This window comes from Passer montanus, unplaced genomic scaffold (genome assembly GCF_014805655.1).
Source record: "Passer montanus isolate IOZ18808 unplaced genomic scaffold, ASM1480565v1 scaffold46, whole genome shotgun sequence".
Lineage (NCBI taxonomy): Eukaryota > Metazoa > Chordata > Aves > Passeriformes > Passeridae > Passer > Passer montanus.
Genome location: NW_024369485.1, coordinates 3,621,352 through 3,635,259, shown reverse-complemented (window position 1 = coordinate 3,635,259; position 13,908 = coordinate 3,621,352).

Below are 13,908 nucleotides of genomic sequence, written 5' to 3'. Positions count from 1 at the left end.
TCATCTGCCTCTCATGGCTTATCTAATTTCTCTAATTTGTGCCTTAAATTTAAAACCTTTAACTGATTTAAACATTTAAGCACTGAGGAAATTCCAGGGAGATACCAAATAATAGTTATTATGCATTGATTTATCAGTCTGCTGACTCAAGAGAAATATTGGGTATTGTAAGCCCCATACTTTCAAAGATACTTTCAAATACAGATAAACATGAGATTTATTTGGTCTAATGATAGCAATTTATAACCCTGTTTGGAAGATAACATTTTTGTTGCAAAGAGATAATGAAAGATCAAGTTTCAATTTCCTCTTTATAGAAATGTGAGTCCTTCAGATGCTGCTCTTTATCATTTATAAAGCCAAAATCTGCTGCATTTTTGTTTTAAAATTTTAGGTTTTTATCCCAATAGTAATGGAACTTCATAACTTTGTTTCACAAATCACTCAAACTATTACCATGGAAATAATTCTGTATGGAGATGGGTCAAAAGAAAATAATGTCTCAGAGAAGATTGCTACTTGTAAAGCACATAAATTAAAATAATTTAATCAAAAGCATAAAGTTCTCAATCTGAAAACCTATGGAAATATAATAATTCAATTGAACTGCCTGATCTTTCTCTCCTGTGCATGTCTTCTCCACTATTGTTAAAAATCCATTACTAATTAACCTCTAATATGGTTTTCCAGGACAAAGCCCAGTTAGCCACTGAAAGTATTTTGCAAAGGAGATAAGAAGGGATTGATGCTGGATAAAATAAAGAGCATTGTTCTCACTCTTACTTGTCACTGCAAGATAAATGTGATTTCTCCTGGATATAGAATCCTTTATCTTTATGCCATACTTAGTGCTGTGGGAAGGATTGCAATGCTTAATCCCTTTCTCAGATGTGGCTGCACATCCACTGTGAGTATTTCATCTCCAGGAACCTCATCTCAACCTCAGTGAAAAAAAAAAAACAAAAAACAATAAAGATCTTTTAAAAAAAACCATTGCTTTTTTGAAGTTCAGCGTAGATGTAGATACCAGCTGAATTGTCAGCTATTTTGGTATTGAAACTGGGTTTTTTGTTAAAGTAAGGAAATTCCATATTAATGTCACCCAGGAAAGACCTGATGATTTTGGTGTGAAACAAATGCATCACAGAAATTTCATTTTTTTTCACTTTGCTTTCGTTCTTCCTATTATTTCCCCTGTGAACACTTGTGGTACATCTGCCACATTGGTGTCCTTGAGCTGTATTAGCAGAGAATTTCCTGTCTCACTGTCTCTTCCCTGCACAGTGTTTTACCTGGGCCCATCTGCATTTTTATCTGAGATCTCTCCAGTGCCCTTCAACCAAGACTGACCAAGGTTTTATGTTTGAAATGAGCTGCAATAGGAGATTGGCAAAAATTCTTCCCATTTCCAAGACAGCTGAAACTAGACGGATTTATTGAGTGTTTTGCTCCTGGCTATTGATCCCACTCTGCCAGAACTGGGTTAAAATCCAAAGCACCCAGATCCAATGTTATCCTTCAATTCAACTTCTAATACCTTGTCATTTCAGTTTCCAGGGTGACCCATGAATGTGTGATACCTATTCTCACCTAAAAACTTAGGAGCAAGGTGAAAGGGGAATAAAACTTCAACAAAGTTACAAAATACAGAAGAAGAAAAATAACAAAAATAAAACCCAGTTCCCTGGACAGCAGGATTTACCAAAAATATACGAAAACTTACGATTAGTGTCACTAGGAGAGGAGAAGTAATTTTTCCTTTCAGAAATTATACAGGGGAAAATATAAACTGAAAAAAATGTAATAACAGAGTTATTGGGCCCTTATTTTCAAAGTTCAGAAGGACAGACTTTTACCTAAAATGGTGATAAGATATTTAGAGAGAGAAATGCAGGAAAATCAGGAAGTCTGTAAGATAAATCTTAAAATAGCTTGTGAAGGCTTCGAGCCTCTTGGTATTGACAAGGCATTAAGTGCAGACAACATCCGCCCAAGGGTGCAAAGGGAAGTGGGGGTGGGATGGAGAGAAGTCCAGCATATTTTTTTTCCAAGGTCACACGTCCCCCCACACTGGGGGCAGACCAAGTAAACACAGATGAGTCAAAGGCGCCAGAGCTGCCAAGACTGTTCAATAGCAGCAGTGGAGAAAATCCCAAAGTTTGCAGAATGCTGGGAAGGGCTGGAGAAGGGAGGCTGGTTGCTACAGGAAGGCAGATCCAGCTTTCTGCACCCTTGCTCAGCAGCTCCCAGCTCTCCCCATTAAAGGTGTAAGGAACACCAGTAAATCACTTCTAGCAGAGATGTCCAAATGTTGGCAGCATGAATGTGCTTTGGTCAGCATGAGTGAGCTCACAAATATACACTTCAGCTTGGGAAATCTCCAAATTAAGGAAAAACCTCAGGCACTTCTTTCAATCTCACTGAAGTCAAAGAAGACACATATAGTAAGAGTTTTACATGAATTCCTATACTGGGTCCAGATTAATTTAGTTGTTGACTTTTTAATCAAACAAAGCATTTCTGAACTAATCAACAAAGACATTTATTACTAATGTGACTTTACCACACAGTTTCCTTTTTTTTTTTCCACATGATTACTTATCCTGACACGACAAGTCCGAATACAGATGGTCAGGTTTAATAACAGGTTACCTAAAGGATGCCTTAGTGTTCCTATATGCCAACTGCTTTTTGCAGAATAATAATAATAATAATAAATTAATAATACTAATAATGCTAATAATGCTAATAATGCTAATAATAATAATAATGATAATAATAATAATAATAATAATAATAATAATAATAATAATAATAATAATAACAATAACAATAATAATAAACAACCCCCAATAGTATAGGAAGTGCTATAAGAAATTCAGGCCAGTAATGATCTTGTACTGAAATTCGAAAAAACTAAACCATCTCTGACCTCTGAATAATTAATTGTTGCCAACCACCAATTCAGTAATTCTAAAGAACAACTGACGTGGTGGTGATACATCCTCAAATCATTCATATGTCTAACTGGACTTTGTCCATAAAATTCATCATTTCAGGTAAGAAGGCAGCCTTGCCCCCAGAGGCTTTGCATTCCCCTTCCTTATTGACCTACCATTGTAAAGTAGTATCACTGTAAAGAGCACTATTGATTTTCAGAAGGTCTTTAGGAAAGCAGTCTCTTGGCTTCATTAAAAATTGAACAGCTTATTATAGTGATATGTCTGGAAGAGAGCTAAGATGGTCTGCATTAACCTCCAACTGACTAGAGAAATAGGGGAAAACCATGATAAAATGTGTACAAGTCCAGACTTGGAGTTTCAGACCTAGTCTAGCTTTGACCTCCAGCTCTGCAGATATCTCCACAGCTGCTGCCTGTCTGTGGAGGTTCCTGCATTGCATGAGCAACTCAGGATTTTACCACGAATTTTCTGAAGAACCAGAACTCCTTCCTGTAGTGCCTGGATATGTCAGTTTAGCTGGGTTCAGTCCACCTTGCAGCCAAACCTGCTCGTGTGACCCTGCCCTCCCTGGCTATCTCAGGGTGCTGGGGCTGCTGCTGTAGCTGACATTTGCCTCATGATCACACTCCCATCTTTGATACCTAAAAGACAATTCCTGGCAATGTCTCATTTTGGTGTCTCTTGGGGCATTTCAAACCCCAATTCAAGGCTCAGCTCTCACATGTATGTGTAAGCTCCCTAAATCTCTTCCAGAACTCAAAGCCAGATGTTGCAGTATATGCTAGCAGTGATGAACAAACTACCATCAAGGCCTGTTGCTGGATGCTCAATTTGGTCATTCCTACTGGGTTTTAGCACCTTCAAGAGTTAGGCAGAGCCTGAGGGATAAGTTCTCCATGGCTTTTCAGAGCTCTCTGGTGTTTAAACTGCTCTGGTGCAGCATCTGGTACTCATAAGAGAACAGCTGAGTTTGAGTTGGCAATTTGGTCCCTGTGGGACCTGGAGTTTCTTGATGTTTATTGTCCTGTCTGATATATAAGGCCATAGAAATGCTACATAAACCTCAGAGGTAAAGAACAAAGTAAAAGTCTCAGATGGGATTTCTGAAAGTTTTAAAACTTTTTCCATCAGGCCATTCCCAGCAGGCAGAAAAATCCTGGCTGAAGAGTAAAGGCTCCTGAAATGAATAGCATAAAAAGACATCTTTTATTATCTTGCTTCAAAGTACAGATCATGGCCATTAAGTTATTTGGGGCTACAAGTTCCAGACCTCCTTCTCCCCTCCCCTTTCATCTAACCAGCAGAGGAAAAGGCTGTAACAGAGCCTTTAGCACAGCATTTAGCACAAGGTAATGCATGTGTCTCTAGAACTCATCAGAACCCCTCAAAACACCCCCCCAGCAGACCCCCAGGCAGATTATTTCAGCATCTGTGTGATATGCGCAGTGACAGGTCAAAGACAGAGGTATTTGTCAGCTGCCTCTTTGCCGACCTTTAGATAAGAGCAGTCTTCCCTGCAGTCTTCCCTTCTTCAGGCCACTGGAAAGGAAGAGGTCTGCACTCAAGACATGCCCAAACTGGGAGCAAGCTGCAGCTTCCAGCTTCCCTTTCCCTCTGTGCTGGGCTTCTTCACCAGCAGTGCTGTGGAGGGTGGGATCCAGCCTCCACCCCGTCTGGACAAAGTCATACTGATGTCATTCCTTGGGTGTCTGATGTATAAAGGTAAAAAATGCAAGTGTCGTCTGTCCCTGGTCACCCCGGGAGGCTCAGCTGAGGGGTCCCAGGCTGCTGGAAACACTCCTATATGCCAGGAGTGGGGGGAAACACATCTCATCACCCAAAAAGCAGCATGTAAGTGTCTCTCTGCCATCCCCACAGGCACCTGGGACAATCCTTGTGGACGTTCCTCCTGGCATTCCCAGGGACCAGACCCTGGAGTGATGACACGTATCCTACTGGACACAGCATGGCTGTGGGACCCTGCAGGATGCCAGGAGGCACAAATACACACCTCCTGTGGGTGTCTGTGCCCCTGACCCCAGCCTGCCTTCTGGTATCCTGCAACCTGAAACACCCATTGATTCTCCCTCTCCAGAGCATTGCTCTCTCTCTCCTGCTGCTTTGCAGTCATGGAATTTGTTGAAAGTTAGCACCTTCAGTGCCTCTGCATCAAATTTGGCTGAAGCTGCTGGGCAAAGGTCTCAGGAAAGGTGGGTCTTGGTCCCATAGGAAGAAAGAGAAAAATAATAGTGACACCACAGTGACACCACAACAGGTATATTGATGCTGTCCAGGAAAAAATATCCTGACCTGTATGGCACACAGTAATGTGCCTAGGGCAAAGCAGCAAGCTGAGGAGCTAGAAAAGGTCATGTCAATGCTGACAGGTCATGAGGGTCCTTCTCCTTTTCCTCTACCTCCCTTCACCCCAGCTTTGGGGCACATCAGACTGCTGAGCACCCTCATCCAGAAAAGCAAATGAGTGGCTTTCAATGGCATTAGCACTCCAAAATGGCTCAGGCAGACTGTGGTGAAAACTGGAGTGTGACTCTACCGGAGCAGATGGTGCTGAGTTATTGAGGCAGAGCAGAGGGCAGGCCCAGAGAACTGGTAATTGAAGGGTTAGGGAGCACCACAGCAACTGTGAGAAACAGGAGGGTACCCAAAGTGCCAGCAGTCTCTCATGGATGTACACACAAGCATCCCCACTGGTCCCAAAACCAGTGCTGCTTGCCAAGAGGAACCAAAAAAGTGTCAGACTTTTGGCAGCAGCCAACTCTTCCCTTTAAATGAGTTAAATCAATTCCTTGTTTCAGGTAAGTACAGTCTGCTGGGCTCAATAGCAGGAGGGAGGTTACTTATGGAAATACAGAGGAGCGTAGATGAAATATAAATTACCCAGTCTAATATATTAGCATATTTTTGACTGATGGCTGATCATTGCCTTGCAAACAGCTTGCTGCTACCTTCATCAGCAGCAAACATAAAACATGAGCTGTTTGCTAACATCATGTTAAGGTTTTATTGAGCCTCCTGCACTCATGTTCAGAAGCAAGCCATGGATCACCACCACACCTGCACGAGGCTGAGTGGAACTGGTGGTCATGTGAGGTGACAGCCATCCTCTGAACACCTCCAATTGTCCTGCAAGTGAGCAGAGAGGATTCTGCACACCCTGGATGTGTCAGTGCAGGACATAAGCAGCAAAGGCTGGTTGCCAGCTGGTGCTGCCTGCCTCGGCAGGGCACAGAGAGCCACGAGGCAGCTCCCTGACTCCCTGCCTGCTGCTTCCAGCCTCCGGCTGGGCTGGGGCTCGGTCAGGTGAGGCTGATCCAGCAGCACAGCCAACTCCCTCCCACCCTTGGGCTGAGATTAACACGTGTGACAGGAGAGCAGGTGGAGCTGGGAGCACACAGAGCTGTCCTGCTGGCAGCGGTGACTGCCGTGCACCAGCTGCTGTGCCACTCTCCAGGTACTTGTCATCGGGAGGTGACAGGGCTGGGAACACCAGACAGATGGCCTTGTGCTGGGGCTGGTGGCTCTGCAGCCTCCGTGGTGCTTTTAAGGAAACTAATTGGTGATAAATGTGCCTGCGTGTGCCAGCAGTGACACCACAGCCCCAAAGCCATCAGGCAGCACCAATGGCAGCTGAAATGAGCCTGCCTGGGTGTGGAGTGGTCAAAGGGACAGCACCTCCTGGCCATGCTGCTGCTGGAAACACTGTGGGGCAGGATGGAGCAGGAGATTCCCCATGCTTTCTTTAATAACTGTGTGGGATTGCTTGAGGCACATGCTGGGGGAGATAAGGGCCACAGGGCCCACGTACCATGGCTGTCCCCCTCACTGCACAGCCAGGCCATGTGTGCAGCCTGGGCATCATCTAGTCCAGGGTTTTGGAGGCAGGGATGCTGCCAATGTCTAGAAGGAGAAAGAAAGAGATGCTTACTGGTTTAGGCATCTGCACTGCCCTTTGCCTTGGATCTTCAGAACTGGTGTGTTTGGGATCACTCTGGCCAGAGCAATGGCAAGAGCAGAGAGGGCTCTAGTGACAGGCTGAAACAGTGCCTGATTTTCCCAGGGTCATCCCCCAAAATGTGTTGGGATCACTCTGGCCAGAGCAATGGCAAGAGCAGAGAGGGCTCTAGTGACCTCTGAGCTGCCACTGCCTACAGGCTGAAACAGAGCCTGATTTTCCCAGAGTCATCCCCCAAAATGTAGAAGTTCGAAATAGGAGAAAAGATAAAATATCGCAAGGATAGTGCAGGAGTGGAGCTTCATGTGGGGACATGGAAGTGAAGCTTCTTTGTGGCTGTGCTGGTGTTCCCCAAAAGATCTTCAGGTAACTGTGAGGTATTTAGAGGCCATTTTTCCCCAAAGCTTTCCCAAACATGCCTCCGGCAAGCCCCAAGGCCATCGATGGCTGGTAGGTACTGGCAGCAATTTGCTGTGGCTGCACCCTTGTCTTTACAACACAAAGGAGGGAAACAGCCCTTGCACGAAAAGAACAGAGCATTTCCATTGAAAGGTGGGACCAAAGGATGCGAGACAATTTGTGTGTGGCCACAGGCAGCACATTTGAGACAAAAAAGGAAAGCTCTATCAGTGCAACTTTCCCAGACAGACAAGCCATAAATCAGAGCGCCCTTTCCCGTCTCCTGCACCGAGCTTCTCTTCAGCTGCTGCAGTCTCTGCTCGATCATTTCCTCCCCTCCCTCACCACTGCTTCTTTCATTACCCACTACAAGACCTATTCATGGACATCCCCTGAAATATCCCATTTGTAGAGGGAGTTGCAGTGCTTGCTTTCACTTCCAGCTACTGGACATTCTGAGCCAGGGGCCCAGTTTTTGGTAATAAACATTCCTTTTGTCAAAAAAAAAAGGAAAAAAAAAAGGCAGCAGAATTAAAGTGCCAGCAAGCAATGTCTGTCTGCTAGACAGGGGGCTGGTCTGGCCTTAGCCAGCTATTGAGATGTCTTTGTGCCATGTTGCCATAGCTACCCTCCAGCTAAATAGGGAAAGAGCTCCTTTGTCCCAGATTAAGACCAGCAGACTTTTGGATCAGAGCCTGATGGAGACTGGGGAAGGAGCTTGTCTGCAGCTGCTGGGACACTCCTGCATTATTGTTGTGTGTGCATTAAACTGGGCAAAAAAGGAGACAGGGAATTGCTGGAAATACATTGATTTCATATGCATAGATAGATATATAGGTTCATATACATTATTTATATATATATTTATATACACAAAGGAGGCTGTGGAAAGGTACTGATTGAGGGACAGGTTTGCCAGGAAAGAAGTGTAACATGAGTAAAAAAGACTTGAAATAAATACAGCAGGAGCACTTGCAGCACTTGTCACAACTGCCAGGGATAGCAACCAAATCCCTTAAAAAGGCGACCACAGGTCCTGACCAAACTGTATTCTGAGATGAGTGTTCCAGAAAATTCACATCAACCTAGCTGGGCCTTGTGCTGTGCAGTGTCAGTACTGGCCCTGCAGGTCCTTGTACATCTGTCTTTGCACACTCAGATGTGAGTGGACTGGGGCAGTGAATATTGACAGAGGTCAGCAGGGCAGGCACAGAGCTGCAAAACCCCCATGGAGAAACAAGGGTCATTGGCCTAAATGTTAATTATGAAGGGGATTAGTATGCAAGTGATTTATTTTTCTGCCACGACTGGATATTTAGCTTGGCACAAGTGAGGCTGGGTGTTCCCACACTGCACTGAGGTAGCTCTAGCTCTGAGTTTTCTTTCTGCCCATCATCTTAAAATAGCACCTCTTGAAGGTGCTCACACAGCAGGGAAAATTTCAGACCTCCTGAGGCTGTGATATCTAAGTGACACAGACTACTTAGGGACTGAATTTACATGGATTCAGAGAAAAAGGCCTGAATATGTTGTTTGGATGTTTGGATAATATGCAAACTATTTTTGAAGGAACACCTGAAAGCATGGTAGTAAAAGACAAAATATGATAAAAATAAATCCAGGATTTACCAAGGTCACTTGAGTCAGACTAACTTGATAAGAAAAGGAAAAAAAAAAAGAGCAAACAAAGTTCTCCATGGGCTTTTTTAGACAAGGGAAATGCTTTAGATCTAATCTGTCTGGACTTCGGCAACACTTCTGATAAAAGAGCCACATGGGAAATCATTGTTTGTGTTGGAAGAAGCAGGGACTGGTATTTGAGCTGAAGGTCTGTCAGGAAACAGCCAAGAACAAACACAACAGGTTCTTCTGAAAGGAAAATGATAGCACCAGGGAGACATAATGGGTGAAATTACTTGGAGCCAGTTTTAGATAGTTTTCTTCTGGAACAAAAAATAAGAAAGAGCTAATGATATTTGCAGACAATACACGGTTGGGAGGCATTGGTGAATCGGGAATAGCAGAAAGGAAAAACACACTGCATTGGAGAGCTGGATCAGCAGACCTGGAGTGAAGAGTTCAAAGTGCCTGGCATGCACTGAGGCTCCCTCTACACTAATTAATTAAACTGAGCCAGGGCAGGTTTATGAACTGCCCCGTGATCATCGGCGAGGATAAATGTTGATGTGCTTCCTGGCACTGTTTGACGGGCTGAGCAATTCCCTGCTAGACAATGCCCAGGCATGGTTTGGGGATTAGCAGCGGCCAGGGACAGCTTCCAAGGGGCTGTAGGGATGAGGTCACTCTGGTTTGGAGATTAAGAGAGTCATGGATGTGAGCCATGCCTCACCATCAGGCCCTGGCTCACTGTACTGGCTTGCCATAAATGTGGCCTAAGAAATAACAGTGTTTTATTGTAAAGTAGAGTGTGCTGATCAAACACGAAATGTGCACCAGACAGCAAATACAGTCACAGCTTGCATCAGGAAAGAGGCTTCTGATAGTATCCTTTTGCTCCTTTACAATGTTTTACGGAAAAAAAAAAGTGTTTAATCATGGCCTCCTCTAGCCCAGAGCCATCCCAAATGGATGGCATGTGAGGAAGAAATATTGGAGGGAACAGCAAACATGTCCAGTGAGAAGAAATTGAGTGAATTTGGCCAGTTCAGTCTGACAAAACAAAAGCTAAGAAGCAATTAACTTGTGCTGTCTATTAATACATCAAGCAGATACACACCAGAGGATAAAAAAAAACCATGTAAGCTAAAGCCACTGTTGGCACCAGTACAAATGAATATCAGCCAGCCACAGAAAACTTTAGACTTGAAATTAAAAGTAGTTCTAATGACTGGAGGAGAGTGCTTCAGATACAGCAGGAGAAGCAGGAAGAGCACTGGATGCAGGAGCGAATCTTGGTTTCATCACCTCTTGGGAGGTGATGGCTGCACATCTGGGGATGTGTGGTACACAGTGACTTGTGACAGCAGAGGCTGGTGCCTTCTGAGAGACTGGCCTCACTGACCCACAAGGACCTCCAGTCCAGCTTCTTCTCTTCCTAAATAATTCACAGGAAAGTCTGGCAATAATGACCACCAGAAGTGATGCTGAGCCTGATGGTTCCTACCCTCCACTGAGCTCTTTTATTGACCACACTGACCACAGCCCTGTGCACATCAGATGAGGCACAGCTGCTCAGGGAAACAAGTGCCAATTGCTGTGCTTTTCCCTGGATTGCTGTGTAAGCATGTGGCTTCCTGAGACACTTGGCCTCACACACATTGTTAGGAATTAAAACATGATTAAAAAAAAAAAAGGTAAATTAAAATAAGGGGCTCCATAGCATGTGTTATGAACTGAAGGCTAAAAAAAAAAAAAAAGAAAATTAAAATAAGGGGTTCCATAGCATGTGTTATGAACTGAAGCCTGAGGATGGTTTAGAAGGCAAGAAATTGTGGTAATTGCTCTGGCTAATAACTGCAGAGCCAATTTACTTCTTTCTGCTTTTTCCATGCTTGCTTGTCTCAACTATTAGTAGTGTTTTGTTTATTACACCAGTGCTTTTCAACTGTGGTCTGCAGGTCCTGGAAGGTTTCTCAGCTACTTGGAAGCAGTTGTGCAAAAATTAATTAAAAAAATAAATCTGTGGTGGGAGCCCTAAAATTGCTAGACAGAAAGTCACTGTTGCAGAGCAGTCCAGATTCCTAACCCCCAGAGCTCAGCTGTCCCCAAACCTTGTCTGAACATTTACACTTTGTCCAGTACAATCAGTTTGTCACTCATCCAGCCTCTGTGGATGCATCCACGGGTATATCCTCTCTAAGGCAGCCCAGAGATGTAGGGCCCACCCCCAGAACTTCCACAAAATAACAAGTCTCTTTCAAACCAAACTATTCTCTGATTCTCTGATTCCATTTATATGCAGCACACAAAGCCTGCAGATGGATACAAAATACATATCCATGTGAGAGAACTTGGAGAAGGGCCTTTGCATGTCAAAAGGCAGAAAAACTGAATTATTGTGTCTCGCAGTACCTCCTGTGCTCTCACAGCTTCTCGGGGATTTGGGGAGCAGTTGAGAAGCTCCAACTGTTGTAGTAAAGCAAGAGGAGGAGGAGGGGCAGCAGTACAGCAGCTGCTCTGTTTCAGTGCTCCTTTGGACACTTGCCTTTCGGCCGAGTCATTCAGCCCCCACAAGCAATAGTCATAACTTTGCATAGTTTAGTTTTTATCTGTTATTTAGTCATGACCCAATGACAAAATCAGCAGCACAATTCAAATCCTCCACTAAGAGTATCAGTAGCTCTGAGATGTCTCCTGAGACACAATTTACAAATCCTTCCCACTTCTTAGGCATCAGCTGCAAAGTTTGCATACAGATCCAGGGTATTTAGATCCAAGAGCTTAAATCCATTTCTAATACTTGCAGTTTGAAGCCCGATGCATGTGCTAGCTTTCCTTTCTCTAAAGTTGCCAATTTGTAACGTGCTACTGGAATGGATGAACCGAGGGAAGACAAACTGAGGTTTCAGGTCTGGGGCTCAGGTGAAGCAAGTTGCTGTCCATGTCACTGAAGTATCTCTGACAGGGACAAATAATTTAAATCCTTCTTTCTAAATCCTGGGCCACTATAAGGAAAAATGGTCTTAAGAACAAAGGACATTTAGGCTACAGTGATTGGAGCCTTACAAATAGTCCCCACAACTATGAAGGTCTTTTAGGCATGATGGATTTCAAAAGCATAAAGACTCCTGAATACTTTGATAGCTTTGGAGGTGAGAACTTGCATATATGTTCATATATGTGCAGGTTTCCTCAGCAGTGTATTTACACCACAAAAGTTGCCCCTTCACTGGAGGGCAGCAGAGAGGCAGCACTTTGTCCTGGCCATCCACAGTGGTGGAATGGGCTGCAGAGGCCATGAAGCTTCCATTAAAGCCCTGGCTTTATGCTTTGCCACCACAGCTGGATGCCCAGAGAAGTTGTGGAGCCCCAGCCTTAGGAGACATTCTAAACCTCACAAGAGATGGCCCTGAATGACCTGCTGTAGCTGGCCTTGATTTGAGCAGGGGTTTGGACTTGATGATCTCCAGACATCCCTTCCAACCTCAGCTCCTCTGTGACTTTGTGATAGACACTTCCACACACATATATTTACATCATATACATATATGCAACCCCTCAGTGCTAGGACACATAGCTGAGTTGCAGAAGTTCAATGAATTACCATCCAACAGCTGATGCCAGTCAAGTTCATGCACTCAGCTGCAGAATCTTCATGTGCAACACAGTGTAAACCTCTTTTTTTTAGGTCTAAGATCAGTCACTGCAGGAATACCTTTCAGCTGATGGGCTGAAAGGTGTTCCAGCAGTCTCTGCTCCAGAGATGGGCTGGAAGGGCAAACCTGGCCAGCAGCAGCCCAGTGATAGGCTGGGTTGTCACTAGCTGCCCAGGCTCTGAGCCTTGCATGTGTAGAGTCAACTACAGCAATATGTGTTCTTTGGAGCTATGGGGGGAAGAGGTGAAGGTTTGTTTAACTTGACCTGATCTAGATTCAAACCCATGCAAGGAAACAAGAGATAAGCCTGTTCTGCCCCTTGCTGGAGCTTCTGGAGCATATTTCACCAGTACTTCTTGTGATGCTTCTCCCTAGGCCTTTATGTGACAAATTTCTGATAAATAAATAAAACTTTTTAAGATATTAAAAAAAAAAATCAAGAAATATTGCAGTATGTACACAATACTGTTGCTTACGGTAAAAATTCCTAATCTGGATTGGCTGCTTATTTTAAGCAAAACAGGAAACAGCTCTTCAAGAAGGTTGCTGTAGCAGTGTGATTATCTGGGAGCCAGACTTGTCACTGAGCTCCATCTGCTTTGTATCACACTGAGACTCAAGCCCAGACCTGAACATGACCAGAACTGCAGAGTAGCTGGAGTGGATGGGTAAGGCTGGGCCAACAAGCCCATCAGTTCTCAAGAGTTTTACACATTTGGATGTGGTGTTCTTACTGGCATTTCAGACCACAGCAACAGCCTCCTGAATGCCATATTGGCTGAGCTGTGGGATGGTAGAGTGGCTGGCCTGACCTCTCAGAGGAGGATGTTTTCTGCTTACAGGATAGTGAAAGGAAACACTAAGATGGGGCTTCTGTCCTCAACCAGGAGCCATATGCCCTCTCCTACTACTTGGCTCCCCATGCAGGCAAAATTCGCTTCATCCCTGACCACTTTTAGTCTGTCCTAGGGACCAGAAGATTTCTGAGGACAGCATATCTCTTGCCAGGCTCATACAGTGCCCAGACCCCACAGAATTTGTTCTGCAAAAGCCAAGGAAGGTGCAAGCTAGGAACTTGAGCAATATTGCCTGCCTCTAACAAGAAATTTTGCTGGTGCTGTCTGCTGAAAGCCTGCACACATAACCTTCTAGGAGGAGACATTTAGTCAATACACTTGGTGTGGAAAGCAAAACGTAGGTAGGAGCAAGGGATGAAAGCTCTCTTAATCATTGTCATTGATTTTCTGAAATGGCTCCATGTCTGTTCATAAGAAGGATGCAGTGACATTCTATGTTT